This window comes from Lissotriton vulgaris, chromosome 7, assembly GCF_964263255.1.
Source record: "Lissotriton vulgaris chromosome 7, aLisVul1.2, whole genome shotgun sequence".
NCBI classification, from domain to species: Eukaryota; Metazoa; Chordata; class Amphibia; order Caudata; family Salamandridae; genus Lissotriton; species Lissotriton vulgaris.
Window position 1 is genome coordinate 1,757,315,845 of NC_141695.1, and position 16,761 is coordinate 1,757,332,605.

Here is a 16,761-nt window from a genome sequence, read left to right on the forward strand (position 1 = left end):
ACGACTCCTGGTGGCCGACCGCCCTGGGCGCAGCACCGACACCCACCGACCACGCACGCAACTTGGAATTCATCTTCGACTCTTCACTCCCCATGACCAAGCAACTCAACGCCATCTCATCCTGTTGTTTCAACACCCTCCACATACAGAGCGGGTGTAGGGGGCCTGAGCAGAAGTTGCCTCACTTGTTTTCAGGTGTTCCACTAGTGTGAACTAATTTGTGCATTTTTTTTATCTAAGTAAAGTTAAGAAAACAACACTCTGTCAGAGACCCCCCCCCCCTTTCACTCCCCCTTTCTTTTTTATAAAACTTCATCAAAGCAGTGTTTTGCAGATAGGCAATATGCAAATGCCAGCCACTTTTGATTAGCGTGCCCGGGCCGAATTTTAATCCCTCTCCAACCCTGGCACCCACATCGGATGGAGGCAGTCACTCAACCTGGCTTCTGCTGACCCTAGAGCCACCACCCTCTCAGCCTAGCACACGCACATTGTATTGTAATTGCATTTGTAAAGTGTTTACTACCCCTGACGAGGCGTCGAAGAGCTTTTTCGGTGAGTAGCACGCTACTCCAGGACCCATAGAGGATTAGTGTTGAATTAGTAAAGTGAAACATGCAAGTACATTTTAAGTGGTGGATAGGTTAGTCAGTTATTTGGATTCGGAAGGCTAGCAGAAGGATAGAAGAGGAAAGAAGGATTGTATTTATATAGCGCTTCTAACCCCTGATGGGGTGTTGAAGCGCTTTTTTTTTGGAGAGTGGCACAGTGGAACGCTCAGATAGTGGTGCACAGACTCTGTACACAGTGGCACACTGTGCCAATGCCATGGAATGGCACAGCTGTACACTCAGACAATGGCGCGCAGACACAGGGCCACTGACTCTCTACACAGTGGCTCACGCACGTGGCCATGGGACTGGCACAGAGGTACACATGGATAATGGTGCAAAGACGCAGGGCTCCGGACCCTGTACACAGCGGCACACGCACCGCACATGTGTCATGGACACTGGTGCACACAGATACTGCTGCACAGACCCAGGGCCACAGACCGCACACAGTGGCACACGCACTTCGCCACCTCCATTCTGCGCTCCACGCTAGCCGTGGTGCCCACGCTGGCATCGCTGGGGCACACTTGGGCACGGCCTCTGCCCAGAGCAGACCGGAGCTCGAAGCTGGATTTCTTGAGAAGGGCCTGGCACCGCTCCCAGCAGGAAGCTCGCGCTGATTAAATGTGATATATGTATTTGCGCTTCCTGCTTCCTGGAGGCTGTTTGTGCGCGGAGGGGCGGGTCCGAGGAGGCGGATTGGGGTCACGTTGAGTCACCCTCAGAGCTGAGATCCATCCCAAGAAGGTCTGAGGCCCGAGAGGCTGAGGCGGTCTGCACTGCAGCAGTGTGACCCTCGGCATCCGGGCACTCCCTGCTATAAGACTAAGAGTGACTCTGACTGCACCCCCCGCCCCATTCGAAGGAAGTACTGGAGTTCACAAGCTCACAGCCATGTGCGTCACCAGGGGCGGAACGTGCTAAGTAAGACTGAGGGGGTGTGAGGTTCAGATTTTCCAACAATCAGGCTGCAAAAATATATTGTTAAATCCATTATATGCCAAGGCGGGGGTTATGAGGGAGGCCTAGGGGAAGTTTGAAGATGTCCCTTGGGATCATCATTTCAGGGCCTCATACGGGGAAGGAGGGTTCTATGGTTTAAGGCCAGTTCATGAGATTTTCATGGCAGGAGGTGACCTCGGCAGGACCCATCTGTGCAGAAGTAGTAGGTTTAAGGACTGGCCTTGAGACAACTTTAGCTGTCTTGCATGTCTCGTGTAGTCCATGAATAAAAAAATACATATATGCATAACATAGAGGCACTAAGGGTCAGCCCTCTGCATCCATTGGTTAGTTCAACTGTTATTCATGGTGCTTGACAACAGCATTGGGCCATGGGTGAGGCCACTTCAGCCAATGGTGGCCTTCACCGTGAGTGACAGCACAACACCTAATCTGAGTGGCCTTTATTGTCAGGACTGAAGAGCCAATACTTTACTTAGTCAGTGGTTTTTCTTTCCAATCTTTATGATTTTTATTTTTTTGTCATCCTTGTGTGTTTAAGCAATGTCTTTAGGTTACAGCAATTTAAAGCCAACATTGCCTTCTCTTTGCATGAATAATAAACACATGTTTCTGTCATTTGCACTAAAACCAAAAAGGTGTCCCTTCCTGCACATAAACAATCATTAAATAAAGAAGAGTTGCAACTTCTATATGTGCCGCTTTCTGCAGCACATATAGAAGTAACACATTGCCATTCGTGATTATTTATGTGCAGGAAGGGACACCTCCCTGCACATGACCAATCATTCCCTGCAACGCAGGCAACTTCCTCTATGGTGCAAAGGGCCTGCGTTGATACTAGGCAGCTAAATTTAGAGGCAGCGCTAGGTGAGATGCAGGGGTGTGCCGCATTATTGTAAATACAGCGCATCCCTGCATTTTCAGAATGTCAAACCGTGGCGTTACCAATTGTGGTGTGACACTGCGCTCTACCATTCTGTTGTGACTATGACTCCAATTGTAGAATGTAATACACTGCACTCACACATCGCACACCAGGCATAAAAAGTAACACACTGCACTCAGATACTGCACACCAGGCATATAATGTAACACACTGCACTCACTCATGTACTCCAGGCGTAGAATGTAACACACTGCGCTCACACACCACACACCAGGCATAGAATGTAACACACAGCACTCACTCATGTACTCCAGGCGTAGAATGTAACACACTGCACTCAGCCACTGCACACCAGGCATATAATGTAACACACTGCACTCACTCATGTACTTCAGGCGTAGAATGTAACACACTGCGCTCACACACCACACACCAGGCATAGAATGTAACACACAGCACTCACTCATGTACTCCAGGCGTAGAATGTAACACACTGCACTCAGCCACTGCACACCCGGCATAGAATGTATTACATTGCACTCACTCATGTACTCCAGGCGTAGAATGTAACACACTGCACTCACACACTGCACACCAGGCATAGAATGTAACACACTGCACTTACATACAGGACAGCAGATGCAGAATATAACACACTGCACTCACACACCAGGCATAGAATGTAACACACTGCACTCACATACAGGACAGCAGGTGTAGAATATAACACACTGCACTCACACACTGCACACCAGGCATAGAATGTAACACACTGCACTCACATACAGGACAGCAGGTGTAGAATAAAACACACTGCACTCACACACCAGGCATAGATTGGAACACACTGCACTCACATACAGGACAGCAGGTGTAGAATATAACACACTGCACTCACACACTGCACACCAGGCATAGAATGTAACACACTGCACTCACATACAGGACAGCAGGTGTAGAATAAAACACACTGCACTCACACACCAGGCATAGATTGGAACACACTGCGCTCACACAGAGCACACCAGGCAGAGAATGTAACACAACTCATTCATACAAAGGACTCCAGCCAAACATGCAACCAGTTGAATTCACATTAAGGCATAGTATGTAACACACTGCTGCACTCACACACAGAACAGCAGGTGTAGCATTTCACACACTGTAGAATGTACCCATCCTCCTTTCTAGTGAAGAATTGGCTTGGTAGTTTAGTCTGCCCTGTTCCCATGATGCACTGGGCCAGGGACAGACTGATTTGCATATAGCCAGGTTCTGAGCTGGGATGGTGCAGTGAGATAAATAACGGTGATGGATCAAGCCCTGATCTTTGGACTGGGTAAGAGTGGTCTGCTTAATTCAGACACTCTGTTCATCACCACCCCCTTTTCTGAATCGTTTTTGGCCACTATAGGTGTGGCAGGGTATACTCAGACATGAGTCCCTTTCTCACTGCACCATCAGGATTCAAGCAAGCCGGGCCGAAGACGGCTGAAATGCCAGAAACCGGTCCCCGGTAGCTTGTCTCCTTTCTGGTGAAGAATTGGCTTGGTAGTTTAGTCTGCCCTGTTCCCATGATGCACTGGGCCAGGGACAGACTGATTTGCATATAGCCAAGTTCTGAGCTGGGATGGTGCAGTGAGATAAATAACGGTGATGGATCAAGCCCTGATCTTTGGACTGGGTAAGAGTGGTCTGCTTAATTCAGACACTCTGTTCATCACCACCCCCTTTTCTGAATCGTTTTTGGCCACTATAGGTGTGGCAGGGTATACTCACACATGAGTCCCTTTCTCATTGCACCATCAGGATTCAAGCAAGCCGGGCCGAAGACGGCTGAAATGCCAGAAACCGGTCCCCGGTAGCTTGTCGTTTTTCTGGTGAAGAATTGGCTTGGTAGTTTAGTCTGCCCTGTTCCCATGATGCACTGGGCCAGGGACAGACTGATTTGCATACAGCCAGGTTCTGAGCTGGGATGGTGCAGTGAGATAAATAACGGTGATGGATCAAGCCCTGATCTTTGGACTGGGTAAGAGTGGTCTGCTTAATTCAGACACTCTGTTCATCACCACCCCCTTTTCAGAATCGTTTTTGGCCACTATAGGTGTGGCAGGGTATACTCAGACATGAGTCCCTTTCTCACTGCACCATCAGGATTCAAGCAAGCCGGGCCGAAGACGGCTGAAATGCCAGAAACCGGTCCCCGGTAGCTTGTCTCCTTTCCGGTGAAGAATTGGCTTGGTAGTTTAGTCTGCCCTGTTCCCATGATGCACTGGGCCAGGGACAGACTGATTTGCATATAGCCAGGTTCTGAGCTGGGATGGTGCAGTGAGATAAATAACGGTGATGGATCAAGCCCTGATGTTTGGACTGGGTAAGAGTGGTCTGCTTAATTCAGACACTCTGTTCATCACCACCCCCTTTTCTGAATCGTTTTTGGCCACTATAGGTGTGGCAGGGTATACTCAGACATGAGTCCCTTTCTTACTGCACCATCAGGATTCAAGCAAGCCGGGCCGAAGACGGCTGAAATGCCAGAAACCGGTCCCCGGTAGCTTGTCTCCTTTCTGGTGAAGAATTGGCTTGGTAGTTTAGTCTGCCCTGTTCCCATGATGCACTGGGCCAGGGTCAGACTGATTTGCATATAGCCAGGTTCTGAGCTGGGATGGTGCAGTGAGATAAATAACGGTGATGGATCAAGCCCTGATCTTTGGACTGGGTAAGAGTGGTCTGCTTAATTTAGACACTCTGTTCATCACCACCCCCTTTTCTGAATCGTTTTTGGCCACTATAGGTGTGCAGGGTATACTCAGACATGAGTCCCTTTCTCACTGCACCATCAGGATTCAAGCAAGCCGGGCCGAAGACGGCTGAAATGCCAGAAACCGGTCCCCGGTAGCTTGTCTCCTTTCTGGTGAAGAATTGGCTTGGTAGTTTAGTCTGCCCTGTTCCCATGATGCACTGGGCCAGGGACAGACTGATTTGCATATAGCCAGGTTCTGAGCTGGGATGGTGCAGTGAGATAAATAACGGTGATGGATCAATCCCTGATCTTTGGACTGGGTAAGAGTGGTCTGCTTAATTCAGACACTCTGTTCATCACCACCCCTTTTTCTGAATCGTTTTTGGCCACTATAGGTGTGGCAGGGTATACTCAGACATGAGTCCCTTTCTCACTGCACCATCAGGATTCAAGCAAGCCGGGCCGAAGACGGCTGAAATGCCAGAAACCGGTCCCCGGTAGCTTGTCTCCTTTCTGGTGAAGAATTGGCTTGGTAGTTTAGTCTGCCCTGTTCCCATGATGCACTGGGCCAGGTACAGACTGATTTGCATATAGCCAGGTTCTGAGCTGGGATGGTGCAGTGAGATAAATAACGGTGATGGATCAAGCCCTGATCTTTGGACTGGGTAAGAGTGGTCTGCTTAATTCAGACACTCTGTTCATCACCACCCCCTTTTCTGAATCGTTTTTGGCCACTATAGGTGTGGCAGGGTATACTCAGACATGAGTCCCTTTCTCACTGCACCTTCAGGATTCAAGCAAGCCGGGCCGAAGACGGCTGAAATGCCAGAAACCGGTCCCCGGTAGCTTGTCTCCTTTCTGGTGAAGAATTGGCTTGGTAGTTTAGTCTGCCCTGTTCCCATGATGCACTGGGCCAGGGACAGACTGATTTGCATATAGCCAGGTTCTGAGCTGGGATGGTGCAGTGAGATAAATAACGGTGATGGATCAAGCCCTGATCTTTGGACTGGGTAAGAGTGGTCTGCTTAATTCAGACACTCTGTTCATCACCACCCCCTTTTCTGAATCATTATTGTAAATACAGCGCATCCCTGCATTTTCAGAATGTCAAACCGTGGCGTTACCAATTGTGGTGTGACACTGCGCTCTACCATTCTGTTGTGACTATGACCCCAATTGTAGAATGTAATACACTGCACTCACACATCGCACACCAGGCATAAAAAGTAACACACTGCACTCAGATACTGCACACCAGGCATATAATGTAACACACTGCACTCACTCATGTACTCCAGGCGTAGAATGTAACACACTGCGCTCACACACCACACACCAGGCATAGAATGTAACACACAGCACTCACTCATGTACTCCAGGCGTAGAATGTAACACACTGCACACCAGGCATAGAATGTAACACATACAGGACAGCAGGTGTAGAATATAACACACTGCACTCAGCCACTGCACACCCGGCATATAATGTAACACATTGCACTTACTCATGTACTCCAGGCGTAGAATGTAACAGACTGCACTCACACACTGCACACCAGGCATAGAATGTAACACACTGCACTCACATACAGGACAGCAGGTGTAGAATAAAACACACTGCACTCACACACCAGGCATAGATTGGAACACACTGCGCTCACACAGAGCACACCAGGCAGAGAATGTAACACAACTCGTTCATACAAAGGACTCCAGCCAAACATGCAACCAGTTGAATTCACATTAAGGCATAGTATGTAACACACTGCTGCACTCACACACAGAACAGCAGGTGTAGCATTTCACACACTGTAGAATGTACCTATGCTGTGCCCATACATAGCACAGCAGGTGTAGAACGTAACACACCGCTTTCACAAAAAGGACTCCAGGCGAGTCATGCAACACACTGAATTCCCATGCAGGATATAAGGCATAGAATGTAACACACTGCTGCACTCACACAGAGGACAGCAGGTGTGGCATGTAACACCCTGAAGTTACACACAAGGGATAGAATGTAACACACTGCTGCACTCACACAGAGGACAGCAGGTGTGGCATGTAACACCCTGAAGCTACACACAAGGGATAGAATGTAACACACTGCTGCACTCACACAGAGGACAGCAGGTGTGGCATGTAACACCCTGAAGCTACACACAAGGGATAGAATGTAACACACTGCTGCACTCACACAGAGGACAGCAGGTGTGGCATGTAACACCCTGAAGCTACACACCAGGGATAGAATGTAACACACTGCTGCACTCACACAGAGGACAGCAGGTGTGGCATGTAACACCCTGAAGCTACACACAAGGGATAGAATGTAACACACTGCTGCACTCACACAGAGGACAGCAGGTGTGGCATGTAACACCCTGAAGCTACACACAAGGGATAGAATGTAACACACTGCTGCACTCACACAGAGGACAGCAGGTGTGGCATGTAACACCCTGAAGCTACACACAAGGGATAGAATGTAACACACTGCTGCACTCACACAGAGGACAGCAGGTGTGGCATGTAACACCCTGAAGCTACACACAAGGGATAGAATGTAACACACGGCACTCATGCACAGGTCACCAGGCATAGAAGTAATACACTGCTGCAATCCCTCACAGGTCACCAGGAGAGGCACATATAATACAGATCAGGTGAGTGTCACCGGGCACAGAGACAGAGTTTCGGTTGGCAGAGCAGAAGTAATGACACCTTCAGGGAAATTCAATCTATTAATAGCTGCTCCAGCCCTGCCCTGGAGATGGTAACCAGGTGACGGTGTGTGAGGGAGGAAGGCATTGGTGCCAGTAAACTTGTGTATCTATGTTCCTAGCAGCCCATGTCTCCATCCTCTGTGAAAAGAAGGGAGGGCACTGGTCATGGGAAAGGACCACGCCCTGTGGATGCTGAAGGCCGACCCAAACAGGAATATTGTCTGCTGCACGGAGGAGTGGGTGGATTAACAGTCACCGCAAACATTGCAAAATAAGATATTACCTACATTTCATAGGTGACCCTACTTTTAATAGTCTTTTGCCGCAGCTTCCTGCACAAAACAATCCTACCTACATCACAGGAACCCTTAGACCATGGTGCAAGGACGCCTGCATTGGTGCTAGGTTGCCGAAAAGGAACCAGCGCAGAAGAAAAGGAAGGAAAGTGCCATGTTGGATAAATAGGGTGCATCCCTGCCCTTTACCTGTGACGCAGGGCAGCACACTCAAGGCAACTTGCTGTGCTGCCATGCGCCACAAATGTCATAAATATAATCCCGGATCTTGAAAGACATTGTTAAAGGATGTTCTTTGCAGACAAAACTTTAAAGTCTGGTTCAGTGTTGTCTGCACTCTGAAGGAGCAGCCAATCTGGGGGTTCGGGTGGCTTGCCAAACACTTCTGTGATTTCCCTCCTCTCCCATGACCCGATGAAGGTAAACTTACACCAAAAGTCGAAGTTTAGACCTAAAGTTTAACTTTACTACTAGTAAAATTAAACTCTAGGTCTAAACGTAGACTTTTGGTCTAAGTTCACCTTTGTGAATTGGGCCCCCAGAGTCCATTTCAGTTTTAGGGACATGTGGAGTAGGGGAGTAGTTCTCCAACTGGACCTAAGTACAGATGAGACATCATGGGAACACATATATATCCCAGGTGACGACTTATGAGACATTCACTGCCAGTGACCGGGGGGCTTCATCTGTATAATTTGTTTTTGGTCTTTGATACCATTTCTGACAGTGTAGGTGACACCCCTGTTGTGTAGAGAGTGTCAAGTAAGACCTTAGGGTGGATGGTTTCAAACGATGCTGCGATCAGAAGCAGCACCGAGAGAGATTGTTCGCCATCATAAGTGACCAACAGAATGTCATGTGATTCCCAGATGGTACAGTCTCCCTATTACAGCATAGAAGGAACGACTGCTGCCGGGGTTGGGGGAGGGAGTGTAGTTCTGGAGGCCCTTGAAACCGGTTAGGGGCTGCTCTTTCGAGGATTATTGCTACAAAGGGAATTTGTGTGGTGGTGCATGAACTGGAGGGTGTTTGACTGCTTTCACTGTTGGCCTTGAGGATGTTGCCGAGCAGTAGTTTGAGGGGTGTTTAACCACTGTTGCCATTGGCTTTGAGGATGTTGTTGAGCAGTAATTAGAGCAATGTTTGACCACTCTTACTGTTGGCTTTGAGGATGTTGCTGAGCAGTAATTGGAGCGGTGTTTGACCACTCTTACTGTTGGCTTTGAGGATGTTGTTGAGCAGTAATTGGAGCGGTGTTTGACCACTCTTACTGTTGGCTTTGAGGATGTTGTGGAGCAGTAATTGGAGCGGTGTTTGACCACTCTTACCGTTGGCTTTGGGGATGTTCTTGAGCAGTAATTGGAGCGGTGTTTGACCACTCTTACTGTTGGCTTTGAGGATGTTGTGGAGCAGTAATTGGAGCGGTGTTTGACCACTCTTACCGTTGGCTTTGGGGATGTTCTTGAGCAGTAATTGAAGCGGTGTTTGACCACTCTTACCGTTGGCTTTGAGGATGTTGTTGAGCAGTAATTGGAGCGGTGTTTGACCACACTTACCGTTGGCTTTGAGGATGAGGTTGAGCAGTAATTGGAGCGGTGTTTGACCACACTTACCGTTGGCTTTGAGGATGTTGTTGAGCAGTAATTGGAGCGGTGTTTGACCACTCTTACCGTTGGCTTTGGGGATGTTGTTGAGCAGTAATTGGAGCAGTGTTTGACCACACTTACCGTTGGCTTTGAGGATGTTGTTGAGCAGTAATTGGAGCGGTGTTTGGCCACTCTTACCGTTGGCTTTGAGGATGTTGTCGAGCAGTAATTGGAGCGGTGTTTGACCACTCTTACCGTTTGCTTTGGGGATGTTGTTGAGCAGTAATTAGAGCAATGTTTGACCACTCTTACTGTTGGCTTTGAGGATGTTGTGGAGCAGTAATTGGAGCGGTGTTTGACCACTCTTACCGTTGGCTTTGGGGATGTTCTTGAGCAGTAATTGGAGCGGTGTTTGACCACTCTTACCGTTGGCTTTGAGGATGTTGTTGAGCAGTAATTGGAGCGGTGTTTGACCACACTTACCGTTGGCTTTGAGGATGAGGTTGAGCAGTAATTGGAGCGGTGTTTGACCACACTTACCGTTGGCTTTGAGGATGTTGTTGAGCAGTAATTGGAGCGGTGTTTGACCACTCTTACCGTTGGCTTTGGGGATGTTGTTGAGCAGTAATTGGAGCAGTGTTTGACCACACTTACCATTGGCTTTGAGGATGTTGTTGAGCAGTAATTGGAGCGGTGTTTGGCCACTCTTACCGTTGGCTTTGAGGATGTTGTCGAGCAGTAATTGGAGCGGTGTTTGACCACTGTTACTGTTGGCTTTGAGGATGTTGTCGAGCAGTAATTGGAGCGGTGTTTGACCACTCTTACCGTTGGCTTTGGGGATGTTCTTGAGCAGTAATTGGAGCGGTGTTTGACCACTCTTACCGTTGGCTTTGAGGATGTTGTTGAGCAGTAATTGGAGCGGTGTTTGACCACACTTACCATTGGCTTTGAGGATGTTGTTGAGCAGTAATTGGAGCGGTGTTTGACCACACTTACCGTTGACTTTGAGGATGTTGTTGAGCAGTAATTGGAGCGGTGTTTGACCACTCTTACTGTTGGCTTTGGGGATGTTGTTGAGCAGTAATTGGAGTGGTGTTTGACCACACTTACCGTTGGCTTTGAGGATGTTGTTGAGCAGTAATTGGAGCGGTGTTTTACCACTGTTACTGTTGGCTTTGAGGATGTTGTTGAGCAGTAATTGGGGCGGTGTTTGACCACTCTTACCGTTGGCTTTGAGGATGTTGTTGAGCAGTAATTGGAGTGGTGTTTGACCACACTTACCGTTGGCTTTGAGGATGTTGTTGAGAAGTAATTGGAGCGGTGTTTGACCACTCTTACCGTTGGCTTTGAGGATGTTGTTGAGCAGTAATTGGAGCGGTGTTTGACCACTATTACCGTTGGCTTTGAGGATGTTGTTGAGCAGTAATTGGAGCGGTGTTTGACCACTCTTACCGTTGGCTTTGGGGATGTTGTTGAGCAGTAATTGTAGCTGAGTTTGACCACCATTACTGTTGGCTTTGGGGATGTTGTTGAGCAGTAATTGTAGCTGAGTTCCGCCACCATTACTGTTGGCTTTGAGGATGCTGTTGAGCAGTAATTGTAGCGGTGTTTGACTACTCTTACCGTTGGCTTTGAGGATGTTGTTGAGCAGTAATTGGAGCGGTGTTTGACCACTGTTACTGTTGGCTTTGAGGATGGTGTTGAATAGTAATTGTAGAGGTGGTTGACCACAATACCACAATGACTGTTGGCTTTGAGGATGATATGCGGCAGTAATTGAAGCAGCGTTTGACCACTGGTACTGTTGGTTTTGGAGATGGTGTCAAACAGCATAGATATCAAACAGACCCCCTCTAGCCCTCAACCACACTCCTAGCTCAACACCACGTTCTTCTAGACCAACCACATTCTCCCCTCTAGCCCTTTGCAATGTGTTGCTGAACTGACACTCCTCGCAGACCCCCACCACCTCCTCTCTTCCTCTCAGCCACATTATTAATCCCCTTCCACCACATTCCTGTCACAACACTCACACTCATCCTTGCCACCCCTCTGCACTGTCCACGTACCCCCTCTAGCCCGCCCACCGTGGTAAACACACTGAAAAAAGACAAACATTGAATACTTAAATAAAGAATTTTATTAAAAATTAAAGTACATGTGATTTACAAGGAATGGATTTGCAAACATAAGGCACTAGGAAAACTTTTTATTGGTCTCTGACATATCTGATGAACACTTTTAATATACAAAATATACAGATTATCTCTCCTGTGCAGACTTAGAGAGGCCCTGAGATCCCAGACAAAAGTGCATATATTTTGAAACCATGGCATTTAGGCAGAGATTGGAAACATGGGAGTAGGGATTATGTATGGGGATTTGCACCTCTAGAAGACATGCAGTACATAGACCTCTCAGGCGTGACATATATACAGGACGCGTGGTGCAGAGACTACTAGCCAGTTTGATAGAGGGGAGGGCCACCTGCTGTGTCTGCACTTAGGTACCCCAGTGACTCCCTCTGCTGGCTTACCCCTGAAGTAACAACCAGACCTAGACAGGACGGTTCGAGCCTTGGCCTCAGGGTCACTGCAGGGTTGGAGCACTGAAGCAAGCAGCACCCACGTCCTGGGTGTTTCCTTAGCTACAGTCAATGGAGGCATACCATATCAGTGGATAGTAAAGGGCATCTGTCATGTGCTCAGTGATTCTGCAACAGAGTCCTTCTGCAGGACTCGGTAAACAGACAACTCCAAGCCAGGTAAGGTCCCCATCGACAGAGAGTAAAAGCTACCCATCTTCCGGAACTAAAAACAACTTCATACCTCAAGTGTCTCGGCCTCTGGACTCTGAAGGAAGGAGTTTTACCTGGAAGACCCTGCCTTAGGAATACTTGACCTCCATCCTTCAGCAGGTGGGGGCACACAGGTAGAACGCTTCATGAAACACCTGGACCTCTAGACTCTCCTCCTGACATTGTACAGCCAGGTGAGGCAGAGGTAGCACCAGTCATGTAACACCTTTGCTGCATCACGCGCAGCACCTCCAATCCCACCTCAGGCAGTCCTCACGCCAGTCCTTACCCGGGGACCCTCACTTCTGGAACTGCCTCCCCTCGGTCCCTCAACTGTTAGACCATGTCCAACTCTATGAGACCACATGAACCAATCGATCCCACCCTGCAGTGAGCTCGGTCCTCTAAATGAAGTGTGATCCCTCTCACTTTGTGTTCAACCTACAACACTGCGTCTCCTCGGTAGATTCTAATGCAACCTCTGAGCCCTCCTGATAAAATGCCAGAAAGTTATAAAAACACAAAGATGTAAGCCATGCCATGTGTATATTTAAGATGTGCAAGTGGAGGATGCTTGGATGGAAGAGCCAGCTAATGGTGACATCTAGTTAGTTTAAATCCTTTCAAACCCATGGCCACCTAGGATCTGGGCTCGCCAGCCTGTGCTGCTTGAGGGTAATGGCTGGGAGAGCTGCTTCCTGTGCACTGAAGCTCATCAGATCTGAGGCACATCTCCAGCAGGTCTCATGGGAGGGGCACTAGATGTGTCCAGCAGATGTCATGAGACATGCAGCAGATGAATCCAGCAGATATCATGAGACGTGCAGTACACATGTCCAGCAGGTCTCATGAGACATGCAGCAGATGCGTCCAGCAGATATCATGAGACATGCAGTACACATGTCCAGCAGGTATCATGCAATGTGCAGCTGACATGCCTAGATGTCTCCGCGGATCAGTAATAAAGTTGACATTCATTCTTTTATGTAATATATTAAATGTGATGGGATCCGCCAAGAACATTTAATTACATTAATATCATGTTAAGACGAGAATAACCATCAGAAAAGAGTCTTAGGGGTGTGAAACTACTGGAAAGAAGCGGCAGGCTGCTGTGCTGAAGCCGACGCACCACCGGCCGCAGACCCAGACTCCAAACCACAGGAAGTGACACCTGGGGGAAGGAAAGCCACATGTGTGAGGTGTGGTTTACACCTAAATCTATTATCTTCCTTTGACATGCTTTACTTTGAACTGTAGGTGGCGCCCTCACCTGTCTACTGTTTTATTCTTGAGGCCTAGGGCCATATCCTGAAAGGGTGGGCTGGGAATGAGCACAGCTGTGGGCCTGTATTAAGACACTGGTCAGGTACAGGTGATCGAACTACGCATGACGCGAGCCCCTCTCTGGCCCAGCTCTTGGCCTGTGGGGGTTGGCTCCCCGAGCAGAGTAGGGCTGGCAGCACAGACACTGCTGAAAAGCTAACTCCACACATAAGGCCTGAAAGGGGCTTCTCTGCTCCATCTGTCTGGAGTTTAAACAAAGAACATACAAGTGGAAGAGAGTCTGTCGCCGAGCCCTGCACCTCACCTGTGCCTCGGTGAGGACCAGTAACTCAGGGTTCTGAGGCCACTGTGTGCTTTTTAATACAAGTAAGGGCCTCCACTGAGGTGTTATGGTGCCCCTGAAATCTGATTGTTACGTCAGGAGAACCTATCTATCCCTTTGCGAACTGTACAATGTGTGATCAATAAAACTGGGTTGAAGTCTTGATATCACTGCTTGGCCAAACCGTGTGATCCTTGCCAATGACTTTTCTTCTCAGAGCCTTCCTTTCCTTCACTATCACATTCAAAAGCACTTAGAACTAATTCAGATCACAGCGTGTGATGTGTAAAACCCTCTCTTACAGATGGTTTAATGAACTGTAACTTTGCTGTTTCTATAACAATAAAATAGGCCATACATAGTGCATATGTAACAGCCAAGTTGTCCCTTGGGTCATTACTCCGCCTACCAATCCTTCCCCTACCTCGCCCCCAGGTCCGGGAGTGGCCCCCTCCAGCTCCAGACATCACCCTCGCTGGCGGATTGCAGGAAGAGACTCAAGACTTAACTTTTCAACGGAGCCCTGCAACCTAGAGCCTGGATAATCTCACGGGTGATGAGTAGCGCTATACAAATACTGATTGATTGATTGATTGATTGATTGATTGATTTACTATCAGCAAGGGGCTTTTCTCAGGGGTGGTTCTAAATTCTGAAGAGTCGTTATCAGTTTTGTATGTGACTTGTTTTGCTCAGTTGACAGGACAGTATGTTGATGGCTCGGCTCGTGCTCGGGCTCTGAGAGCCAGGCCTGACTCTCACCTCTGCTGTCTCGTGGTAATGTGTGTCTGCCCCCTCCGAGTCTAACAGCACGAGCACTCACCGCAGAAATCCCCCAAAGGTAGCACCTGAACTGCAGACAGCTCAGTGATGCCACCTCTGCTTCTGAGCTGTGGTGTCTGCAGCTCCTGCACTAATATGGAGAACCTCCGAGTTAAGGGCACAAGCTTCAGACAGTGGAATGACTTAGAACCATGACCAGGCTGTACACCTCAAAGAGGTCCGTAAAGGTGTTGAAGTAACTAGAAAGGACGATTTGTGGAATAAATCACCACACTGTTCGATCCGGCGGTGTCTGGAGCGGAGGAGGAGGCGCCCCGGAGAGCATATGTTGTGCACATCCCTTCTTAGGAAAGACTGTCCCGGAACAGCAGGAAGTGGGAGTGGTTACAGCAGGAAGTGTGGTGGTTACAGCAGGAAGTGGGGGTGGTTACTCAAAAGAAAACCCGTGGGTGAAACCACCACAAGAGTGAGGAAAGACTTCTAAGAACAATGAGGTCAATGCTGGGCAGGAAGTGGGACAAGACCAAGGGCTGACACACATGACTGGTAAAGGATGGAGGCCTGGGTGAGGCTTTAAGGCAGGAGCTGCTGGGCTCGACAGCAAGGGCGATCCACCTCACTAAAAGAAGAGGGTTGTACCTCACTGAGGGAAGAAGAGAGGTACACCTCACTGAAAGGAAGAAGAGGGCACATGCACCTCAATTAGAGAAGAGGGCTGTTTCTCACTGACGGGGCGAAGAGGGCGCATGCACCTCACTGATGGAAGAGGGTTGTACCTCACTGGAGGAAGAGGAGAGGTACACCTCTCAAACAAAATGAAGAGGGCACATAGACCTCACTGAGAGAAGAGGGTTTTATCTCAGTGATGGAAGAGGAGAGGTACACCTCACTGACAGGAAGAGGGCACATGCACCTCCCAGATGGGAGAAGGGTTACATCTCACCACTGGAAGGGGAGGTGTGTGCTTTGCATCTTCAGATTCAGGAGATCAGATTTACGGAAAGGACTGCATGGCCCTTGCGTTACACAAGGTGACTTAAGCGCAATACAAGCCTTAAGCGAGATTTACTAGGTCACATGTAGCTGCCTGGCATGACTTTGCGTCGCAGAGTAAATCTGGAGGAACACAACACAACTCAAGACACTTTTTGTCTGAGCCCAGCCAGACTTCGTGCCAGGATACCCTTACGGGTGAGTAGCTGCGCTCTATAAATACTGACTGATCGGTTGATTGCTTGAGTCACTGACGCAGTCCTAGGGAGGCCTTCCCTGGGCAGAGCATCGGGGTTCCCTTGTACCCACCCATGGATTTTGGAACATTCCCAAATTTAGTGCCAGTAGTGAACCTGGGATGCATCAGCAAGGCGCGCCATCCTCGGGGGGTCGCAAGGAGTCGCAAGATCTCTATTTCTCCTCGTGTTTGCGTCTTTCTATATGTGCTGCATTATGCAGCACTCGTAGAAAGAGAACACGCCTCAGAGGAATGTTTTTGTGCAACAACCCTGCTTGTAATGCAGGCATGCTTACATTCTGGTGCAAGGGTGCCTGCGTTGGGGCTAGGGAGCACATAGTGCACCAGTGCAGCGAGAGAGCAGGAGTGAGCCAGATCTTAGCAGGTATGGTGCTTTCCTGCCCTCTCCATGTGACGCAGCACAGCAAGTTATCTTGCAGCGTTGCACTGCGTCACATATTGGTAAATCTGGCTCACGGTATCTAGTACAAGCATGCGAAAAACATGCAATATATATCAGCGTT

At 48.7% G+C, this 16,761-nt stretch overlaps 1 long non-coding RNA gene across 1 annotated transcript; it reads left to right on the forward strand.

Annotated features, from left to right (window-relative positions):
- The first annotated feature begins 11,934 nt into the window (after positions 1-11,934).
- LOC147706595 (uncharacterized) lies at positions 11,935-15,091 on the forward strand. Its single transcript, XR_015297679.1, has 2 exons — positions 11,935-13,355; positions 13,458-15,091. It is a non-coding gene; the product is annotated as an uncharacterized LOC147706595 (long non-coding RNA).
- The last annotated feature ends 1,670 nt before the right edge of the window (positions 15,092-16,761 follow it).